This window comes from Phyllostomus hastatus, unplaced genomic scaffold (genome assembly GCF_019186645.2).
Source record: "Phyllostomus hastatus isolate PE091 unplaced genomic scaffold, TTU_PhHast_1.1 phas_contig_29, whole genome shotgun sequence".
Taxonomy (NCBI): domain Eukaryota; kingdom Metazoa; phylum Chordata; class Mammalia; order Chiroptera; family Phyllostomidae; genus Phyllostomus; species Phyllostomus hastatus.
In genome coordinates, this window is record NW_025333835.1 from 3,186,458 (window position 1) to 3,201,032 (window position 14,575).

Below are 14,575 nucleotides of genomic sequence, written 5' to 3' on the forward strand. Positions count from 1 at the left end.
ATCATCAATGTCTGGCTTTAAAAAGTACTGTGTATAAATACTTTTAACTAGACCTGTTTATAAAGAGTAACAAAGAGGACAATTCCACCATCTTTCTTAGGAACTCAGTTGGGACATAATTGCTTTCTTTGTCAAGAAAATATAGTTTAATTAAATCCATTGTTTGCAACAGATTAAGAAATACAAATATAGAGATGGAATCTTTTACATGTGAAAATTTGAGTCTAAGAATATCTTTAATATAAAAAAGAAGTTGAGTTCATTTATTCCCAAAAACTTCTGTTGTGATTTTTATAATATGAAACTCACTGAATGTTTCAGGTTAGGTCACACAGGATGCAAGCCTTTGATGAAATCTTCATAGTTTGGGGCTTGTTTTACAGTTTCGCAGTTTCCAAAATGTAGGAGTAGTCTGGCCCTGAGGAGTTCCTTGTGATTTCATGCTAGCTGAAATCACAGGGAACTAATTTAGAAGGGTATATGGTGTGATATGAGGGGTGAGAAGTTGAGCAAGAAGGAGGAAAGTCAGATATGTGGTTTTTCTGTTGGGCTGTTCTTCTTAATATATGAATATATTTAAATAACTGAATTCCAATAATACTTTATTGATTCAGAAACAGTCTTGACATGGAAAGTAAATAAAAAGAGTGATTTGTAGTGAAAAATAGATATTCTAATTCTATCTAATGAATTCTTTTGATGAGAGAAGACTCTATAGTTAGTCACATTGATAGAAACAAGAGATAACTCCCATCATAAAGAAATATAGAGAAAGCAGATGTGTGAACTCAAAAGTCCATGTGGTGGAGGGAGAGGTGTATTAGGGTTCTTCAGAGAAAAGAACCAATATACATATTGTTAACCCTTAAACAACACAAGTTTGAATTGCATGAGTCCACTTACACATGGATTTTTTTCAATAAATATACAGTTGGCTCTCCATATCCCTGGATTTCACATGTGCATATTCAACCAACTGCACATCAAAAACAATATTTCCTATCTAAGTTTGGAAATCTACACATGTGGAAGGCCAACTTAAGTCATACAGAGATATTTGACTGCACCCTTGACCCTTGTGTTGTTCAAGGGTCAACTGTCAATTGCATTTACATAAATATAGATTCCCAGTCTGAGCACATGCCTAGGTGGTCAGACCCAGTTGCGCACATGTGAGAGGCAACTGATCAGTGTTTCTCTCTTACATCTCTCTTTCTTCCCCCTCTTCCTCTCTCTCTCTCTAAAATTAATAAGCACATCCTCAAGTGAGAATAAAAAAAGTTTAAAAAAACTTATCTAGTTCACTTGGAGAGCAATAGACTCATGATTAAAATCCAGCTCAATCTGATTTTAAGTCTCACCATATTTTTACTTTTCTATGCTCTATGTTTTATTATTAAATATTTATCTTTATTATAGTGATTCTGATTTATGATTAGGTTCAAAGATGTACAGGATACTGTATTTCAGCAGAATTGCCGTAAAGTCATTAAACTAATAATTTTTCTTCATTATTCTGGTCAAATATGGTTTTATCATATTAATTTAAAGGATGATTTTTGAGAATTAAACCAAAAGAAATGGAGGTGGAGAGCACCCATCTCTTTGAGCTTCAACCAAATCAGATATTGCATGTGGGGTATTCCAGGGCTACTCAACACTCATGAACTTGGTCTGGACCACTGGCTTCATCTTGCCTCCCAGTTTCAAATTTTCTGTTTCTGCTCTCACCTCATCTTTCAGATCCAAGGCTGTAAACTTGGTATCTCTCAATAAAGAATTTGCTACTCTTTCTGCCCAAGGCTACTTCTCAGCCAAAGGTGGACCTACACAAAAAAACTTGTAGCATGTAGCACAGGAAAGAATCAAGATAAGTGATCCTGGGCAAGAAAAGGACATCTTTCTTGTTGCCAAAATTCTCTGATTTGCTAAATATAATGGCTCTCTTCTTTGATTAATGCTAGAGGCATGCCATCAAGTCTCTAAAGCTTTCTAATGCATATTGTTATGCCAAGTACTGTAAAACATTTCCAAGATAATAGCTTCTCTCATATGTTGTATTTTATTATCTCAATACTTTCTTATATAAGTTGCACTTACAGAATGGTAACTTATTTACTTAAAACTCTCACAATTTACAATGTAGGGTATATATTCTTCAGAGAACTACTATAGATAATTAATCTCACCTTATTTTATTTTTTCCTTCTTTCCTACTGTCAATTCTTTAGCCTTTGTTTCAAAAATAGTATCAGAGAGGCTGGTCTCTTAGATTTACAAAATGAGATAGGCTGGTTTGGGGTTGTTTTACTCTGGGAATTAACAGCCTTCTGTACAACTAGCAAATTGGCAAAATTATAAACATTGCTATACATTTCATTAATAATGACAGCTTCTTGGGTAAAATAGTGAACATGCTCAATTGCAAAAGTAGTAGAATCTATTGGAATTATAGCCAGCATTTGCATTGTGAAGGGATGTTTATGGACTTTTAAAAGCAAAAAACCCCAAAATTCTCTGATTTTGCCTGCAGCAATTGACATAAAACATCAACTCAAATAATTTACCTCCAGGCTAACTTTCTGCAGAACCAGTAGATGGCTACTCCAGTAAACACTCTGGTTACTTATTGAAAATCAAGAATCTTTTCTGCTCCATCAGGAAATATAGTGCCAGATCCAAGGTCAGAGCTGGACCTCATCTTGAGGGTGGAGGTTAAGTAATGCAAAGCATCCACAGAATGGCCAGAGGCCAAGGAGCAGAGCTTGTGACTCCAGAACACATCAGCTGAAGGTGAGATTAAGTTTAAAAGGGTCGTTAAAATGTACTCATTGTAAGAAGTGGTAAAATGAGGAAATAAAAAGGCCAAGTTTCAAGGATGACTAGCTAAAATCCCATTTAAAGGACTTGCTGAGCAAAGATCACATCTTAGAAAGAGAGAGTATGAAAGGAAAAAAAATCAAAAACACTTTGGGACCTTTTTGTGAAAGTGTTTTAACTGTTTTTGTTAAAATGCTAGCATTTAAATGGCTGAACTTCAACTTGAATGACATCTAAAGAAGGGTATATAACAAAACAGTAATGGTGGTTGGTGCCTGAGAGGTGATGTTACAGAAAGTTTTTCTTCTTTATACATTTCTGTATTAACTATCCACCCCTACTCATTAGCAAACACACTGCTTTCACAATTAAGGGGGAGAAAACAGTGAACTATTTTGTTTAATTTTAAGGTTGGTATTAATCTTTAAAATAAATGTTTTCATAGCTAAATTAGCAGGGCAAGGCACCACTGGGGAGGCAGAATCTGTCTGGTGGAAAAAAATAGACTAATCAAAAAGAAATGAACACAAAAGCTTGGGTTTTGCAACAGCAGCAGAATTTATAGAATTACAGCACCTCTACAATTATGGAAGCCATAGTTTCCTCATGTGTCTGTTTCTGCCAACTTTTGGTTGTCTGTGGTTTTCTTAAAATATCCCTGGAAAGTACTCCCAGGAACCATCAAATCAGTTTAACGTTCTTTCAGTTATAATCTAACGAAGGCTTCTAGAATTTCTATAGGAGCTTCCAATTCATGTACATGTTCCAATTATCTGCCACACACATTTGATTTAGAAGCAAGAGTACACAAAGAGTTACTGACCTTCTACAACATGAGGAACCCTTTTCCACTGTTTTCTTAAAGTTATTATCCACATTACACAGGAGGGCCAACCCAAAACTTGGAAAGAATGTTAACTAAGGTACCACAGCAAATTGTTGGCCAGGCTGGGATTTGAACTCAGATCTTATGATTTGGTGCCCAGTGCTATTTTTATATGACACTAAAACTGCCTCTGGAAAAGTAAAATCATGAGACTGACAGTCCTGGTTTTCCTGGGGCCCCTGAGGAGGTAAGGCAGGCTGTGTAAAGTGTTCAGTACATTGATACTTGGGCTTTCAATAGCTCTAATGATCTGACTGGCTTTATGGCTGTTCCACCCTATGAGTGAGGGGGAAGTTGATGATAACACTACCTTTAAGCACTGAAAACTTATTGTTTCCTTCTATTTTTTAAATCAGTTGAATATAAACTCTAGCATATTCTAATCAATTCCACTCTGCCCAGGGATCCTCAGAGATAATCTACAGTTGCCATTGACAGCATGGTTCATTTGTTCTTATAGGTACTTTTCTTTCTATCCCCAATTCATGGTACACCTCACAGCCTAAATTTACTAGTCTTCAGAGGTACAATATATACATATTTTTATTTATATTTATATATAAATAAATAAAATAGATTAGATACTTTTATATATAAATAAATAAATAGATTGGTTAGTTGTGGTTAGATCAGTTTAAACTTCCTTTGATTATAGTTTGTCCACTCTTTATAATTTTGTTATGAATTAATAAAGGACTTGTATTTTTAAAAGTTACAGTAACCAAAATAATTCTCTGTTAATAAGTGAAAAAATGTGAGGGGGTCAACATTAAAATTTTTAAAGAGTAATAATAAAATATTATGTTAAAATTACCCAAGAATAGACTGCTGGTTTACTATTTTTTAAATCAGTTGAATATAAACTCTAGCATATTCTAATTGATTCCACTCTGCCCAGGGATCCTCAGTGATAATCCACAGCTGCCATTGACAGCATGGTTCATTTGTTCTTATCAGTACTTTTCTTTCTATCCCCAATCTAAAATTCAGAATATAGAAACAGAATAGTTTTCTACTTTATACAGCATGTGATAATCGAAGTGATTATTACTAGGGAATATGAACATGAAAATATACATATAGACATTAGCCACTAATAATTTTCAACAGAATGGTTTATTTATTTAACAAATGGTTTCATTAAATTGTATTGGTAATTCAAGCAGAAGTTTGTTGTACGTGGTCAAGTGGTAAATTATGCTTATGTTCATTGTTTTGTTTCCCAGAACAGCAATAGCTAGGTTTTAGGCTTCTTCAAGACGAAGATAGATTGTGTTTTATACTTCATTGGTAATAACGACAGCATTAGGAACAGAACTGATTATTAAGCAGGTACTTAATAAATAACCTGTTCAGTTTACTGATTTGCTTATGCATCTTCTTTAGATTAAAAACAGAAGTGAGGACATTAGTAAACCTACCAATTCATTTCCCTTCGGCCATAAATGCAAAGGATCTACGTTAAACAGGGGTTCTTGACCAGAGCTTCAAAAGAGGTTCCCTTAAGTCCTTCAAGTTACATTCAAAAGGTTTTTGTATATTCATATGTTCACTTTCCTGAGGAAACCATCCATAGCTTTCTTCCGCTTTCAGAAAACCCATAAATCCATAAACTATAAAGAACCATTGGTATCATATATACACCTGCATCTCAATTGTTAGCATTGGTAACTAAGAAAATCTATCCACTTTGGCTTGGAATAAACTATAAGATTTTTTCTTTTATTTTTGATTTTCCTAAAGATGCTTGATCTCCAGTCAGAATTTTTTCCCTAAGTAGTATCTGGAATAAAGCTGTGTATCAAAGCATGACTTACAAACAGGATAAAGGAAGACTTCTTCTTGATCTTATGATATACTCTGTGTGTACAGAGTTAGCATTTTGTGTCCACATGCAGGCTGAGGCATTTTTTAAAATCATTTAAAATTCTAATGGTCTAAGTTATTTGGGACCTAATTATGGGGGAAATTACTTGTATCTTTATGCATGCTCACAGCCACTAATCTACAACAGCACTTCAGTTAACGGTCCCTGCCTTGTCACTTTAAAGAATTTGGGGCAATTTGCTCCCAGCATGAGGCGTTGACTTTGGAATTCATGGTACACCTCACAGTCTAAATTTACTAGTCTTCAGAGGTATAATACATACATATTTTATTTATATTTATATATAAGTAAATAAAATAGATTTGATATTTTTATATATAAATAAATAAATAGATTGGTTAGTTATGGTTAGATCAGTTTTAAGTGTTTCTCCACATACCCTATTCTTTCCTAATATTGTGTTTTTGAGAAAGTTAATGTTTGACTAGTTTATTGCGCTGCTGCAAATTGAACAGAGCAGTTATACTAAGGAACATTCCCTTTTTTTTGGAAGAAAAATAGGACCTTTATAATTATGCTACTGATTCTCAATCCAATTAATAATAACATACTAAAACAAATCTTTTAGTAGTACATTTTATTATATTTAGTGTTTAAGTAACATGAAGAGCTATAGTTTGTATGGTTTATACCATTTTAATCTTAGCTGGTCCTTCAAACTTTCACCTTTAAGTGGATCAGAAATACAATATATCTTATATTGCTATTCTTTCTGTTGTTTATCATTTAAATTAACACAAATTAAGATGGCTATAACCCTCCATCCTTATTTTCAAATGTTGGCTTATTGTAAATAAATGTATTTATTTTTACAAAGACAAGACTGCTCTCTTTGGTGGTCATCAGAGAAGATATGGCTTTGTTACATTCTTCAACCCCCCAAGTGAGAAAAGCACGGAGAATGCTGTTGAAATCCTAAAGGGAACTTTCTAAGGAAAACAAATCTTTGAAATTATTTCAAAAGACTGTGATGCATACCCACTTTAAAGGTTGGCCATTGAGTCCATTTTGGTTATTAGAGTTTTTCTGCTCCTCTTGTAAGTTCTAGAGCTTCAAGTAAAAAAATTAAATATCTAAGATTTCAACATAAAAAACGCACATTAATCCCATATCACAGCAAATGGCTTCTAAGAAGATTTTTAAATTGAGTGACAGAAGAGAAGTCATTTAAAGGGACACCTAACTAGAGAACACAGGCAGCACCCAAATAGATCCATTTTAATTTCCAGTTTATTTTAGTTATATTTCAAAGCTGTGATATCATGAGTGGAGACAGAAGCAGCTCATAGAAGAGCCTAAGTTCAAAGGAACTGAAATTTAGCATGCAATGGAAAATTGAGGACTTTTGCTTTTAAAGGTATGATTGTAGAAATGCCAAAGCTGAAGGATGTGGGCGTTGTGCTAGAGCAGAATTAGTAGTCTTGGGCGACCCTGTATCTTTTGGTGGATGGCCATCAAGTAAGGCTTTTTACAAGAGAAAAGCTTGTACCTGATAAGGTTTTAGAAAGCTGCATTTCTCATAAAACTGTTTTCCTGTCCTAATTTAGAAGGGACACTATAAACTGCTAATGAATGCTAACATTCATGTTTTGAAAGATTAGATTCCCCCAGGACTGAAATAAACCATATTTTAGCCTCTCACACCCAGGGCATCCCGTTGGCTTCCCTGTAGAGTGCTCTCTGCTTGCACCCTCTGGAAAGGTTGCACAATGGATCAGTAGTCTCTGTTGTCTTTCTTTACACTGGGTCTCTGGCCTCCAGAGGGGAAAATAGCCACACACACAGGGAAATGGCGTAAGTTAAAATCATGCAAGCCTGGTGGGGGAGTAATGAGTTTCCCAGGATCCAAGCTGGAAAACGATATGATTCATTCAACATTTATAGAAAACACGCAAAGTACGCAAAGTACGTGCTCCTGTGCTAATTACTGGAGGGCATGCAAGAGTATACAAAACATAATCCCTTCTCAGGGGATTCCTGACCTGGAGGCTACTTCAAGTATCACTCAGACCTTATAGTCGACCCTTCAAGAAATTATTGGGTGAATAAAATTGCACTATTTAAAATAGACATGGAAAAGGATACTACTAGGACAGTGTGTCCCTAAGGAGCAAGGGTATGTAAATGTGCTTGAAATTTTTATTTCTGAGGTATATAATGTGGCTTGGATGAATGAGGGTCTAGGGAGTTTAAGAGGCTCACGTCGTCAGGGTGACCGCACTAGCCCCTTCTTGAAGCAGCCTGACTTCAAAGAGACACTGCTCAGATGCCTGCACAGTTAGTTGAATCCGAACAAAGGAGGCCAGCACTTTTACCTGGGATGTGGATAACTTGGAGGAAAAGTGGCCTCCAAGAAGGAAAAAAGGCAAATTCCACCCGGAGTGAGAAGCATCCCCACCTCCCTGACCTTGCAAACCGATAGCATCCTTCACGGACCTACTCCCGTTTGTTCTCCGTCCCCGCATTCTCTACCCAGGCCAGGCGGTGGGCCGAGTACCGGCGGATTCCACCGCCACTCCACGCCCGCAGCCCCTGCACAGGCCGGCTCCAGCCAGTGGTCGGGCACCTGCACACGGATCGCCCTTCACGGGTATCGAAGCCTCCAAGATTGCAGTGGTAACCGTGGGGTCCAGATTTCTGTTGCCCCGCACCCAGCCAAAGAGTTCGGACCTCGCGGGCGGGAGCGAGCTGCTCAGCCCCTCCCTAGAGGGGGCAGCGCGAGAGTGGGCTGCGGGCGCCGCCTCTGCTGCGTCCATGGCTGCGCGCTCCGCTCAGCTCTTTCCCGCTTGGAACTGGAGTCAGCGCACGCCGCGCTGCCGTCTCTTCCTAAGCCGCAGCTCAGCGGGCTGCTAGACCGCGTTCGATTCCTTTTCCTCAGGCTGACTGATTTCCGGGTGTGAAGAATTTCGCCTCTGTCCCTACTAGCATCTCCGCCTCTCTTCCCCTCCTCTCTCGATTCCCCCACCCCGTAGGCGCGCGCGCGCGCGCGCACGCACACACACACACACACACACACACACACACACACACTTCCACTTGCAAACGCGCGTGCGCACGCCCGCGCGCCCAGAGCCCGGGAGTCTCCAGCGCCCCTCAGCAGATCACACTCTCTCGGGCGCCGCTACTCACACAGGCTTCCAGCCGCTACGGGGCGTCCCCTATCTGCGGCGGAGGAGGCGGAGAGAACCACAGCTGCTGCCTGGCCGCTTCTCGCAGCTCCGTGTTCCGGACGGAGTTCGGGAGAAGCGGAGAAGGAGGACACCGAGACAAGAAAGAGCCGCGCCCGGCTCCTGGTATTGCGGCCCCAGGTAAGCAGCTTCGGGGCCCGCGGCATCCCTGGGGCGTCCGGGCTTGTAGCAGGGGTTCCCCAGCCCCGCCTCCTCCAAGGCAACGGGGCAGAGGCTCGGAGGGGAGTGGGCTGGGCGAGATGTGGGGAGGGGTGGGGAGAGGTGGATGGAGCCAGAGGTGAGGCTGGTACTATGGGTGCTTGGAAGCATGGGGGCTTCGGCGCAGCCCCCCGAGCCTTACTTCGCCCTATCCGTGTCACAGCCCTGTCACTTTTACGAGCCCGGGGGTGTCTGGAGATCCAGACAGCTGTTCGCTGCTTTCCCCACGGCCCGCAGCCAGTGTTGGCTACGAGCTCCGCACTCGCCGCGCGCCTCCTATCTCCCCTGCACCTTGGACAGCGCACCCCGCCTCCCCTAGTCCCCTGAACCACACGCACGACCACGTCCTACTCCCGCAACCCTCCCGCTGCCCTCTTCTTCCCAGGTTGTTACCCGCAAGCCCTGTGTCCCTTGTCCTTTCTTCGTTGGCGGACTCTGCTCTGGTGCGGGTTGGAAACTTTCCTTCCTGCTTAGTCTGCGCTAGGTACTATTGTTATTTGTGACTGTCCCCTTAATGCGGGGGAACTCAGACACCTTGAACGGGTCTTCCTTGGTGGGAGAAGTACTGCCCAGCCAAGCCCGAGGCAACAGAGGCACTGGGTAGCTGGATTTGGAAGCTGCCAGCGTGCAGAGCCCGCTCCTCTTGGACTCCCCACCTCCCGAGACTCCACACGTGCGCGCCTCCCGCCTCCCACGGACTCGCCCCTCCCTGACCACCCCGGTTCTCTCCCGGCACGGCCACCGCCACCCCATAGGTTGGACACCGGGGCTCGCAGGCCTTGATTGGCTGAAGGCGTAACCCCGCCTCCTTTCCGAAGGGTGGTGTCGGTTCTGGAGTGTTGTGGTTGTCATCCCACGGTGGCGCGTACTTGGGGGAAGTGGGGTCTACGGGTATCGAATCCCTGCTGGATAGGATCCCGCGTCTCATTGTGAACAGTTACTCACCCACCCTTTTTCCTCCAAATACACTACTGTGTTTTCTCCTTTTCTCTCTCACAACCGTTTACTGCTATGACATTAAAAAATAGCCTTGCAAACCTGTTTTTATTAACATTGTATTTGTTCGGTGGTAGCGATTTTAAAAACAGGTCCCGAAGAATGAAGGAAACGTGCGTATGGTGGGGATTGTGGCAAACTGGGTTGCAGATTTGATCCAGTAGTCTGGACAATGTAATGGGTGCTTAAGGGATTTGAAGAGGGTTGAAAAAATGAGGAAGAAATTTTTATTTTATTTTATTTTTTTGGAGGAGAGACGTTGGTGAACGATCTTGGGAAGCTGAAGGAGAAGGACGTGGGTCTTTTATGGAGTGAGACGTGAAAGAGAAATCCAGACGGGCACTCCTGAGAGGTGGAGGTGGCTGCCTTTTGAAGAGGGTTCTGGGAAAGAGGTAATTATGGGAGTATTGTATTTAGTTCGTTACTAACACACTTTGTTTCTATTTTGCCCGTATGATGGGAGACTTTATAGTAATAACGTCAATCCATTTAGTGGATTTTCCTTATCCCAATTTCTTGTAATATATAGATTTGCTACTGGTAATGAATTTCAAAAAGTGAATTTCAGAGGCTCCTCTAGGGGGATGCACTAAAATAGTTAAGTTAGAACACTTTTGAAATATTGTGAAGGAAGATGGGTGAGCATTGCATAAAATCCAAAGATTGTTCTGGTATTATTTAGGGCCCTTGCAGAAGTAATATGTAGGCATAAATGCTACTGATTTCTCTTCCTTTCAAAGCATGATTGCCTCTTGCATTTTGAAGCTTTAATTCCTTCAGGCTGTTTTGATGTTGTGTCTGTACATCTCAGAACATTGTAATTCCTATCTTTTGAAGCCTTGTTGCAAAACAAAAAGCAACTGATGCAAGTTAATGTTGACAACTTTATATTGAATACACTGGGTTATTTTATTTGTAAGCTACTGAAATATGCAAGAGTAACATAGCATGGCTGTTATTCCCCAGGGACCCACATCAAAACAAAGTGGGGATCACGGGAGGCTATTCCAGGGAGAATAATTAAATTATTTAAAAAATGAATGTATTTTAAGCTTCTTGGGTGTAAACAACAACCAAATTTTCCCATTTGAATTATTATCTTTGTATACAGTGGTTCACATACCATTAAGTAAGGTAGCAAATTAAATATATTAGATGATTCCAAAGTAGGTAGTAAAGGCTTTCCATTTATTATTTTTATATAGATAGACAGAATTGTTTTTCTGACTGGAGAACTTTGTATTCAAAAAACAGAATTTGACACATCTAGCCAAACAAATTATTGTTATTGTTGAGAGTATAATTCTTACTGTGTTTTCACATCTCTAAGTCATGCCTTCATTTTCCCTCAGTGATTCAGATGCTAGTTTTTTGCCTGTTAAATTTGATGCTCTTGGAGGTAGGTAGGAGAAGAATGTATATATTCGCACATATACATATATACAAATATAAGTAAGTGTATCAGCACACAGCTATATATTTATATACATAGGGCACATTCAGTGTATTTGTTTATATATATGTTGTCATCCTTAGAAGATTTTCTCATGTCTTCTTGTCCAAAAGGTGGCCCTGTTTTAAACTGTAGAAAGCATTATCAACAGTAGAATTGTCCAATAGATCATGGAAACAGACAATAGTATTTTGTTGCTTGGCAACCACATACTGTGAATGAAAAACAAAGCAGTGACAGCTGCTTCCATATCCTGATACTCATATTGTAGCTGAAGCTCTGCAACCCTCAAATGAGGCAAATTTGTGGAGTTTCATTTGAGTAAGGTGAAACTGCCTCTTTTGGGGATGTTTTAAAAAAGAATATTTAAACATTTTATTATGATAAGACATTATTATTGTGGGATGAAATGAAGCATCTGATTTCAGTGGTCTTATGAAACCTAGTGTGTATACCAAATAATGCAAGATTGAGAGGCATGCCTAGTCCCTTCTTATTCTTCCCTCTATAGTCAGTGAGCACATTTTCTGCTGCCCTAGGTGTTTGTAAGATTTTACCAAAACTTTGGAATTCTCCATGATACCTAAATAGATGGCTGGATTTTAACTGCTAGGAGGGAATTAGAGATTGATGTTCTGGCCTAACCCTTTCATTTTAAAGGACACTGAGGCATGGTGAAGTGATGTGAGTAGACTCTGGTGACAAAACTATCTCCAGGATGTCTTCCCTTTATTTCCTCCTCTGACTTACTCTTTTTTTTTGTTCTTTATTTACATAAAATTTGTAACCGAGATATACTTAGAAAATACAGTAATATTTTTGGGTAAAAACTCTGATTTGACACTAGACTATAGTTTTAGATACGTTGTATAATGTGTATTCTGCCTTTAATCTCTGAAAGTCCTATGACTCTCACCGCTTTCCCCAAAGTGAAGAAGCCCAGTCCTTTGCCTTGGTAATTGTATACAGCTTTGGACAGTCTTTACTGATCTATTATTCTCTATGTGAATTTTAAACATGGATGAAATTGAAAATTGTATTGGTCAGCTTGTAAATCTGAAGGAGTTTAAACATTATAGCTTATTAATAACTCGTTCCAGTCTTTTGTCTGCAACATGATAGACATACTGTTGGTGTATTGATCTGGATTTTGTAATATATGTGAGACACACTGTGTCATTGCATAATACTCATTTGTCTTTTATCAAAGCTATCTTGCTAAAATTGTAACCTGAAGCCTGTTTGTGGAGAACAAGTCATCTGTGAGAGATGGTAGTAGTGCAGATTCTTTCTTAACTCTGAAAGGATAACGAATAGATTATTGGAGGTCAAACTTGGATCACATATGCATTCTTGAGCATTTCTTGTAAACTAATAAAGTGCATTGCATGGGTGATATGTTTTGAGGTTCCTTATGCTATTTTAAAGAATCTGTATTCCTTTGTTTATTACTTATAATAAAGATAGGCATTTAATACCATACCTTAAGTAGAAAATTTCAGACTGGACTGGTTGGAGAAACAATGAAGTGACAGTATTAGTGCCATTGAAGAGCCATTTTCACCAGAAAAGCATGCACTTTAGCAGATTTGTAGGGGGGAATAAATTGATTTACAGCATATTTAACCTAGTTTTAGAAGCCTGCTATTAACTTGTTCTAGCTAGAAGGATTTTCAAGCAGAATAATAATTTGGCAGATTTCAAGTGAACTTCACTAACTTTTTAAAAAACCTTTTTCCACAGGCTGGTTATAGCTTGTCCAGGACAAGTACTTCTTTTGGGTTAATCTGAATTTTAAGGTCACTGTTATTATTTTTTATAATTCCTGAACCATTTCTCTTTGTGTTATGTGATATTAAACATGCTGCAGTTCACACATTTAGTTTAATCCACTGGAGTCTTGAAATTTAATGAACTTCCCTCTGCTATGTTCATGTACAAGATAATGTGTGTATGTACATATGCAAATGCATATACAGTACTTACATTTTTTCCTTTTTGTTGTTTTCATCCTTATGATAGAACACTAAAGGGCTTGGTTTGTGTTGTTTTTAATATAGTAAAGAAAAGCTGTAAACAAGAGGTATTTACATTTTCAATTTTCTTATGTCAGTTTCTGCTATTATAGCCTATAAACTCTCACCCACACAAATAGGATGATTACTAAAGACAAGGAAACAAATAAATACATATCTAAGCTTCATCCCATCTGCTACCCTCCAAGTTAGTCAAGAAAGGATATTTTCTCATTCCATCACATATTTTCATACAAACTCACATTCACTGAATTTAAGGTTCTATAGATTATTTTATTGTAGGAGTGGATAGAAAAAGTATTTCATTGGGAGACCTGTGTATGGCAGTTTTTAAAAGTAAATACTACCTATTCATATTTTCAGAAATGCGGTGGCATTTGGAAGAATTAAATTGAATTATTCCCTTTGGAGATTTTTCAAATTTATGTTGACAATGTAACCCATGGCCCTTATAACAGTGCCCATTACCTACATACTTAGTAGAAACTTAATATGTATTTTGTGGAATGTGCACTGGTTTTCCTTCGTTTTTAATGTTGCAGATATTTCAATTTGTTATCTATATGAATGGTAAAAGTTGATAAAATGGAGAAGAAATTAGTTTTTTAATTGTTTCTGACACTGTATTAAAAAGTAGAAATAACTACCTTAACCAATGATATTTTGGAATGTATTTATTGTTAGTATATAGAGTTATACTAGGGGTGTTGATTTTTCACAAATACAGCCATCCTGAGTCCAGACTAGCTCTGTAATAGCCCACCGCAGCATAACAAAGGTTATGGCAGCTACCCTGAAGGAATACTTTATTTAGTCGGAGCTGGAGGGTGAAGTTTGCTAGCCCCAATGTAATTATCCAGACTGGAATATGGCCAAGGTGCTGTGCTTAACATCCTAAACAGTGGGAGAAAAGCCACAGTGACCTCTTTGGTCACTTACATGTGGCCAGACCTCTTCTCTGATCTTATTTGCAAGAGAGCACCTTAGTAGCTTGAAAACTGTGGAAGCTATAGTGCACTTGAGGGATAGAGCCCAGGGTGACCATCTGGCTCCAACACACCACATTTCTGGTCATTGGAAGAAGTCTTAATCCCAAGAGCTCAGGGCCAC

At 39.1% G+C, this 14,575-nt stretch overlaps 1 protein-coding gene across 4 annotated transcripts in view; it reads left to right on the top strand.

The window, feature by feature from the left end:
* Positions 1–8,734: 8,734 nt before the first annotated feature.
* Positions 8,735–14,575, top strand: part of ENOX1 (ecto-NOX disulfide-thiol exchanger 1) — a 628,394-nt gene continuing 622,553 nt past the window's right edge. For all 4 annotated transcript variants that reach the window (XM_045839070.1, XM_045839074.1, XM_045839072.1 and 1 more), the window contains exons 1-2: positions 8,735–8,902; positions 10,228–10,368. The gene's annotated coding sequence lies outside the window, so the exon portion shown is untranslated. The remainder of the gene's footprint in view (positions 8,903–10,227; positions 10,369–14,575) is intronic.